The sequence below is a fragment of the Pituophis catenifer genome, unplaced genomic scaffold (genome assembly GCF_029215685.1).
Source record: "Pituophis catenifer annectens isolate HBS135680 unplaced genomic scaffold, rPitCat1.0.hap2 SCAF_3, whole genome shotgun sequence".
NCBI lineage: Eukaryota > Metazoa > Chordata > Lepidosauria > Squamata > Colubridae > Pituophis > Pituophis catenifer.
Genome location: NW_027256883.1, coordinates 137,489,501 through 137,499,467, shown reverse-complemented (window position 1 = coordinate 137,499,467; position 9,967 = coordinate 137,489,501).

Below are 9,967 nucleotides of genomic sequence, written 5' to 3'. Positions count from 1 at the left end.
GTTAGTTGATGTATGAGGTGTTTTTTTCTTGTACAAGGTAGTGCAATCCTATATGCCTTTTCTCGGAAGTATCCATGTATCTAGTCTCAGGATTATAACCATAGAGAAATCCTATACAGATAATCCTCAGCCTATGATACAACTGAGCCCAAAATTTCTGTTGCTAAGTGAGACAGTTGTTAAGTGAGTTTTGCTCCATTTTATGACCTTTCTTGCCACATTTGTTAAGTGAATCACTGCAATTGTTCATTTAGAAATACGGTTGTAGAGTTAATCTGGGCTTCCCCTTTGACTTTGCTTGTCAGAAAGTTGCAAAAGGTAATCACATGACCCTGGAATACTGTAATCATCAAAAATATGAAGCAGTTGCCAAGCGTCCAAATTTTTAATCATGTGATGTGACCATGGGGATGCTGCAATGACCATAAGTGTGAAAGATGGTCATAAGTCAACTTTCCGGTGCTGTTGTCACTTTGAATGGTCACTAAACAAATGGTTCTAAATCGAGGACTACCTGCAAAGGGGAAGATAGTGAAACAATAGAGTCCCTCAAGTTAGCAGAATTTTCCTTGGCTGAATTTCACAAAAACAGTGGGAAACATTTTGTAGCCAAGGAACCTCTGCAAAACAGAAAAGGCAGCATGGCCATGAGACTGCACACAAGACTGCCTATCTCCAAAGGCTTAATTTTGGAAATCCCTGTGAGAACTATCCAGAGAAATACCAACTGCAGTAATATTCTTCAGCTGCAACTGCACTGCTAGGATAAATCAAATCTATGCTCATTCATGCTGGACCTCACTGTTGATAATAAGCATCATTTTTCTTTTATGAGTCCTATATCTGCAATGCATCTGTTCATGTGTTTAGTTTAGTTTAGTTTATTTGATTTGTATACCACCCTACTCCCGAAGGACTCAGGGCGGTGAACAGCCAAGCAATAAAATACATAAATACACAAAATTTAAAACCAGATAAAATCAAATTAAATCATTTTGGCCCAGACAGATTAAAACACCCCAATAATTTAAAAACAGATTAAAATTTACATATTAAAAGAGGGAGGAGATTAGGCCAAGTGTGTCATGTGTGCACTGTCAGCTTGTCACTTAAAGAATTGTAGCCACGTGGCACCACACTTCCACCCTTTTAGGCCTACTTTCTGTACCTAAGCTTTAAAAAAATCATTAATTTGTCTTTAATTGGAAGACAAGCATTGCATTTGCTCAATGTTTTGAGCAAATACATAATATAATTACATTTTAAGAGAGATCCAACCAACAGTGGTATGGTAATGTTAGTATCTAACATGTAAGATTACAAAACAGATCCTCACAATACTTTTTTATTCATTAATGTTAATTCCTACATGTCTTGATCATACATTAATAGCATCAAAATATTGATAACTTTTGAAATTACTTGCGTTCCAAGTTATCAAACTAAAAACTCAGCTAACCATTAAAAAAAAAAAACACCGAGAGAATGAAATTATTTAGCACTGAAAAAGAGAAATTCGAGATCTTAAATTAGTAAGAGAAAAAGGAAATGAGATCAAGATATACAGACATTCTGGAACAATGTTGGTGTTGTTATCCTTCATTTAGTAACTTTCAGACAATCAGGGAAAATCAGGATCAAGAGTTGTTGTACTAGGCCCTTCCTCTTCTTCAATACCACATGTCACTGAGAAAGGGTGAAAGGAGGGGAGAGAGGGCTGAAGAAGTCGGATAACTAAGGGATCCAAAAGAAAGGAAAGAAAGGGGCATGTAGGACATGACTAGGCTGAGCCCAAGGAAGAGGTCATGAGTCCCTTCGTGCCGACAAGAGATCTAAATCCAGCCCACCTTGAATTCCTTCTATTCTTATATCCTGCTAATTTCCCTTGTCTGCTCGTAGTTCAGACTCTTGTCAGAGCTCAAATTTACAATAAATCTTTATACCCATTTGAACTGTCTGGATCTCCTGATTTTCCTGGCACTTGACATTAATCTGAACTACGAGCAGACAAGGGGAATTAGTGAGAGAGAAGAGTAGTTGGAATTCAAGGTGAGCTAGATTTAGATCTTTTGCAAGCGTGAAGGGACTCCTGACTGATGATGCTTTTGACTCCTCCATCAGGCTCAGCCAGAGGTGGGTTTCAGCAGGTTCTGACCAGTTCTGGAGAACTGGTAGCAGAAATTTTGAGTAGTTCGGAGAACCGGTAGTAAAAATTCTGACTGGCCCCACCTCCATCTATTCTCTGCCTCCTGAGTCCCAGCTGATCAGGAGGAAATGGGGATTTTGCAGTAACCTTCCTCTGGAGTGGGGAGGGAATGGAGATTTTACAGTATCCTTCCCCTGGAGTGGGGTGGGAATGGAGATTTTACAGTATCCTTCCCCTGCCATGCCAACCATGCCACACCCGCCAAGCCATGCCACACCCACCAAGCCACGCCCACAGAACCGGTAGTAAAAAAAATTGGAACCCACCATTGGGCTCAGCCTGTCATCTCCTATAGGGCAAGTGGTAAAAATCCTGAAAAGTTTTGAAATTATGGGTCTGTGATAGGATTTAAATCAAATCAAAACTGATATCCATAAACCTTAAATATTCCCCCCCCATTGTCATCTTCAATGTACGATAAAGGAACAACATTAAATAAATATTATTTAATATGTTTAATTTTTTTCACATTTTGTTGAAGCCTTGGCAACCATTCTGAAGAGCAAATACTGACAAGAAATATAAAGGATAAATAAGTATTCATAAGACTAAAAATTAAAATATATTAATTTATGAAACATTTTTAGAAATTATTTTTCCACTCTGGCAACACTACTTGCAAAGGTTACATAGCCCTGTGATACAGGTCACAATGGCCAAAGAATTTATTTGAACATGAAAATATTTGCAATGATCAGCAAATACTCTAGCTTCCAAAGTAAATGTCTGGTTAAAATGGGAACAACTATGAACCAGAAATTTCCAAAAGGCTGGGGTTCAGGTTGACCTGCAAATCAACAAGAACCTTCTGTTCTCCTAAAAACAAGTCAACTTAGGAAAGCAAAAAAGGTGAATGACAAACTCAGTTTTTTTCAGTCAGGCTGATTGTTACTAAGTGGAATTCTTTGTTTTGTATTCTATTTTATAATATGTCTAGATTAGATTCTATACAAGAGATTAGTTTATAAGTGACTCAGTTTTTAAGTGCTTATAACAGGTATAAGAATTTTTTTCTCTCATGAATGAATTGTTTTAAGCCACCAATGAGCAGAGATCACAGTCAGGTCAGAATAAAGAATAAGTCGAGCCCCATCCTATTCTGTCACATTTTATGGTATCCCTTTCTTAAAAAAAATACTCTTCTTCCTTTATTTATTAATTTATTAATTTTATTTCTATACCGCCCTTCTCCTGAAGGACTCAGGGCGGTGTACAGCCTGATTAAAAGCACAAAGACAGACAAAATTTAAAAATAATTAAAATTATTAAATGATAGGCTCAATTTAAAACCCCAAATTTAAAATCCCATCTTTAAAAAAACCCAATTAAAATCTTTACCTAGCCCAGCCTGGCGGAATAACAAGGTTTTGAGGGCACAGTGAAATACATGGAGATCAGAGATTTTACGAATTTCTGGGGGCAGCTCATTCCAAAGGGCAGGGGCTCCCACAGAGAAGGCCCTCCCCCTGGGTGTTGCCAGCTGACATAATTTGGCCGATGGCACCCTGAGGAGACCCTCTCTGTGGGAGCGGACTGGCTGGTGGGAGGCTACTGGTGGCAGAAGACAGTCTCGAAGGTATCCAGGTCCGATGCCCTGGAGCGCTTTAAAGGTGGTGACCAACACCTTGAATCGCACCCGGAAGACCACCGTATCCTGGAGACCATTAAGAAAAGAAAAGATGGCAGAATACAGAATAACGGGAGTTGAAAAGGACCTTGGATCAGTGGTGGGATTCAAGTAATTTAACAACCGGTTCTTTGCCCTGATGATTTCTTCCAACAACCAGTTTGCCAAACTGCTCAGAAAGTTAACAACCGGTGTTCCCAAAGTGGTGTGAACTGGCTGAATCCCACCACTGCCTTGGATATCTTCTAGTCCAACCTCCTGCTCAGGCATGACACCCTGTTCCATTCTGGACAAATGGCTGCCAATTTCTTCTTAAAAACCTGCATTAATGAAGCCCCCAGAACTTCCGAAGGCAAGTCGTTCCATTGATTGTGTTCATTGTCTACATCTACATGTCAGTTGCAAGAAGTTCTTGAAATTAAACCAAGATTTGTGTACCCCCATAAATCAGAAATAACCTACAGTCAGGTCCAGAAATATTGGGACATCGACACAATTCTAACATCTTTGGCTCTATACACCACCACAATGGAGTTGGAATGAAACAAACACAATGTGCGTTAACTGCAGACTGTCAGCTTTAATTTGAGGGTATGTACATCCAACTCAGGTGAATGGTGTAGGACTTACAGCAGTTTGTATATGTGCCTCCCACTTGTTAAGGGACCAAAAGTAATGGGACAATTGGCTTCTCAGCTGTTCCATGGCCAGGTGTATGATATTCCCTCATTACCCCAATTACAATGTGCAGATAAAAGGCCCAGAGTTCATTTCAAGTGTGCTATTTGCATTTGGAATCTGTTGCTGTCAACTCTCAAGATGAGATCCAAAGAGCTGTCACTATCAGTGAAGCAAGCCATCATTAGGCTGAAGAAACAAAACAAACCCATCAGAGAGATAGCAAGAACATTAGGCATGGCCAAAACAACTGTTTGAAACATTCTCAAAAAGAAGGAATGCACCGGTGAGCTCAGGAACACCAAAAGACCTGGGAGACCATGGAAAACAAGTGTGGTGGATGACCGAAGAATTCTTTCCCTGGTGAAGAAAACACCCTTCACAACAGTTGGCCAGATCAAGAACACTCTCCAGGAGGTAGGTGTATGTGTGTCAAAGTCAACAATCAAGAGAAGACTTCACCAGAGTGAATACAGAGGGTTCACCACAAGATGTAAACCATTGGTGAGCTTCAAAAACAGGAAGGCCAGATTAGAGTTTGCCAAACAACATCTAACAAAGCCTTCACAGTTCTGGAACAAGATCCTATGGACAGATGAGACCAAGATCAACTTGTACCAGAGTGATGGGAAGAGAAGAGTATGGAGAAGGAAAGGAATTGCTCATGATCCTAAGCATACCACCTCATCAGTGAAGCATGGTGGTGGTAGTGTCATGGCGTGGGCATGTATGGCTGCCAATGGAACTGGTTCTCTTGTATTTATTGATGATGTGACTGCTGACAAAAGCAGCAGGATGAATTCTGAAGTGTTTTAGGCAATATTTTTGCCTAAAGAGTTTTGCCTTCAGAGTTTTTGAAGGAACAGAAGTGGAATGTTATGCAATGGCCAAGTCAATCACCTGACCTGAATCCCATTGAGCATGCATTTCACTTGCTGAAGACAAAACTGAAGGGAAAATACCCCAAGAACAAGCAAGAACTGAAGACAGTTGCAGTAGAGGCCTGGCAGAGCATCACCAGGGATGAAACCCAGCCTCTGGTGATGTCTATGCGTTCCAGACTTCAGGCTGTGATTGACTGCAAAGGATTTGCAACCAAGTATTAAGAAGGGAAAGTTTGATTTATGATTATTATTCTGTCCCATTACTTTTGGTCCCTTAACAAGTGGGAGGCACATATACAAACTGCTGTAAGTCCTACACCGTTCACCTGAGTTGGATGTACATACCCTCAAATTAAAGCTGACAGTCTGCAGTTAACGCACATTGTGTTTGTTTCATTCCAACTCCATTGTGGTGGTGTATAGAGCCAAAGATGTTAGAACTGTGTCGATGTCCCAATATTTCTGGACCTGACTGTATATTATTATGTAACTGTTTCTATATTTCAAAGGGCACTAACTGTAGCATGTGATAATGCTTTCACCACAGCACTTCTGGAGGGCAGATACAAAAATGTCCCGGAACGAGCTGCGATTCTGCCCCTGTGCACAAGGGGCCACTGAATCCTTAGCATATGTCCTCTTTATACTGTACCTCTGTAAAGATTCATGTACTTGTAACTTTTCACTTTGATGCAATATCCAGGAAATTCTGATCTCTTTGGTGTGCAGTTGTTACTATCGGATCAGCAGTGTGCAGTTATTACTATCGGATACATTTTCTTTGAATGTGGTTAAATTCTGCTATCTGTAAAACTTGGCTGAAGTTGGCCGCCTGTCAAAAAAAACTCACCACTAACTGTAAAGTACTGTGATGTCTTGTTCTGCTTTGTTTTATTTTATTTCAATGTTTTAGTTTTTAATTCTGGTCTGTGAGTGTAATAAAAGATTGATTGAAGGATTATGAAAGAACAGAATTAGCCCTAATCCTGCTTTACCAATCACAACTCAGTTAGATCCCACTAAGTAAACTGAGGAGAATGGCTGACAGAGAAAATCCTTTTAGTGGTAACACTCCAGGGACATTCATTTGACATCTTCTTAAAAACTTTGCTTTATGGCCAAGTCTCATAAAATCTTTGATATTTATAACAAAGCCGCTGGTTACCTGTTGTAATATACTTTTTTTTTACACGAGGTGAAACTGGCTATATCACTCCCAGTATTAATAATTATAACAAAAAAAAAAAAAACCTAGAAAGTTGATACTATTATTACGTAATTTATTGCATTAAAAAAATAGAAAGTTGCTGCTTTTGGTTTCTTTCTTTTTTTCTCTTCCCTCATTTTATCCTTTTACCCTCTCTTTTTTCTATGGTCTTTATTTCTATTTATTTGTATTTGTATTTTATACTAAGAAAAAAACGCTTAATAAACATATATTATTTCTGCTGCTATTTCTTGCTTTCTATTATTTTTATTATTATTCCTTATGAGAACAGCCCTTATATTTAAAACGAATGAAGAATACTTTAATGATTTTATTCTAACTTCAATTCCATTCTCAGATTATATTGTATCACATTAGCTCCTGTTTTTTTGGATTTACAGTAAGTTTTAATTGCACTTTGCTGTTTGGTTCAACCTGAAACTTGATGAGTGAGGGTTAATTTATAAATGTAATCAAATCATTAATTCATATTTTAGCTGTACTGAATGCAGTGGAGCAAATTGATTATGAAAATAAATGCTTACTAAATTAAACTGGGTCCAGCTTGTTGCACCTATCCACAAGTACAAAATATCTTCAGTGGGCCAATTCTTTATTGCAATTTCACTGTTAGATACTAATTAACTGATTATGACCTTATTGAAATTGTCACTGACCTGGCAAGTCAGTTCATCAGTCAAATATTATCAATTGACCGGTCAATCCAGGATCAATTTTTGTTCACTGTCAAATATTGCCAAATATCCCATGAAACTGTGAATGTCATAAGCAAATGGCAAAAAGAATATTTCTATTTCTTTCAGGTATAATTTCTTGGGAAGTCATTTTTCTTCTCTTAGCTTTGCAACAGGAATTATGTCACTGTAAGAGACGTTATTGTAGAAGTATTTTTGCTAATAATGCTTGAAAAAGTCTCTACTGCTTGGCAATTTGCTTTGTTATATTGCTATTAATTTATTTTTTCTTTATTGGGTGGTTGCTGTGATTTAAGATAGAAGCAAGTAGAATTGTTCCTGATCCATTCCTGTTTATAATAGACAGAATCTTCTCAAATTTCCTAAAACTGCAAGATATTCATTACAATTTAAATAAATTTATTTTTAAACAACACAAAATATTTTTGTAACTTTTTTTATTAAATTTGCTTGCTGCCCATCTTGTCATAACTAGCCTAATTAAACCTGTGGAAGATTTAAGTATCTGATCCCTGGGAGATGTTCTTCAAACCATCTCTCCTTTGCAAGGATAGAAAAAATGCTAGGAATGCAAGAAAAGACCTGCTGGACCAGGCGGGGATCAATCTTAGTCCAGCATGTTATTTTTCAATTGCCAGACAGAGGTCTCTGGGATCTTTGCAGTGGTAATGGATCTGATCATGCTCCACATCTGCATGCTGGTGAGTTATAATATCTAGCTGGGTCCATTTTTACATCAGTAATGGGGTGAGCTAGGCATGCTACAGAACTTACACGCTCAAAATGACAATGTTGGTAACAGCAGGAATTAATTGACAGGTCATTTGGAAGTCTGGTCTGCATCCGTAGACCTAGTGATAGGTTATAAATCCTGTGCTCCTTCCTCCTCTCTCTTCTTGGCCCTCCCCCATTGTCAGATGCGGATCAAATACTAGCTGCCAATCAAACAGCAGCGTTGGGCCGGAGGAAGAAGGAAAATGGCTACCTAGCAGCTCTGCAGTTATAGAATGCAGTTATGAATGGCCTCATGAAGAGGATGAATAAATGGAGCCAAAACCCAGGACTCAAAGTAACAAGGCAAACCAAAGAATGGACATCCTGCTGAGAAACAGGCAATTATAAAGGAAGCAGCAGCTGAGAAAGACACCTTCATTTCCTTCCCCCAGAGTGGTGTGAGGTAAACATTTCTTCTAGCCCTTTTCCTCAAAAAGGACCAAGATTGGAAAGAGGAGAAGAATCAAGAACAGCCAGGAACAAACAATGAGAAAAGATGAAGAGAAAGGAAAACTTGGGCAGAACAGAAATAGAAGCTCCCCCCACAAAACCCTCTGTAGGTAAATAGTTTAGCTCTCTAGAGAGTGACCATATTATACAGAACACCGAAGTCAGCAATAACCTGTTAAGATTAGAAACATAGAATATAAATATATTAATTTGATTTATGTGACTGCCCATCTATATACTTGACTAGGCAGCTAATAATCCAACTAGAAAAAACCATCAAAAAAATTAACAACCCAGAGCATAAAGCAGCAGCCAAGAACATTCATGTTATAATAGCCATTAAAAGGCAGATGTATCACATCCTTTTCTGTATACACATTCTACTGTACAATGACAGAAACGGCATTAAATGGTCTCTTTTAATAAAAAACTTATTTTAATTCCTTCTTTGATATTTTTGATTTGTTGGGTGGGTAGAGAGCAAGGGACTAGTAAAACGTCATATTATTACAGCACATGAAAATATACTAAAATTGGACTTTAAGGATACAGAGCCTATATAAAGTAGATATTGTTTCATTACTGAGATTTTCGGAAGTGGTTGAAGCATTTATAAACATATCCCTTTTCTGCATAAACTATCCTTCCATAAAAAGCTATCCCCACCACAGAAGGGATATACCAAAACAGTCATGCAGGTTGCCAGTGCTGTGGGTTTACTGGGGCTGGTCAGTATGGTTATTGGTGGTTGAGACAAGAACCCATAAAGCCTTCCTGATGATGTGTGCTTGGACCCAGGTAGTCCATACATCCTTGACGGAGGTTCTGCCAGTTCTTAAAAGACATGCGGTATCGCTTCTCATTAAGAAACCATTCCTGGAACCAATGTTCAAAAAATGTCATCCCATCTCCAACCTTTCTTCTTAGAGAAGACAGTTGGTTTGCAGGCTTTAGAGGGCCTTTAAGAAACAGGAGCTTTTTCAGTCAGGTGTACAAGACCAAGATTTTGTATTTAATTGATTGCAATCTTTGCCAGGATCTTTTTCATTGCTCAGTGGTCTCTTGAGTGTTGGGAATGAAAGAACACATTGTGGTGATAGTTTTCCTTTGAGTTCCTTTGGACCAGGTCCTTGAGTATTTGGATAGGAAAGAAATCTACTGTAGTTCTAGACCTTTTATCTGTGAGGTCTGAGCTTTATACTCTCTCCTCTCCAATTTAACATCTACATTAAGCTGCAGGGTGGTTATCCATCAGCATGGAGTTAAATATAACCTGTATGCTGATGTTCATCTTTCTCCCTGTTCAATCAGTTCTTTCGCAGTGTCTGAAGGCTGGAAGGCTATCTGTCTGGATAGGGAAGAATAAGCTTCAGCTTAATAGAATGGCTATGACAGTTAGGATCCCTTGGCCTCGGAACTTTCAAT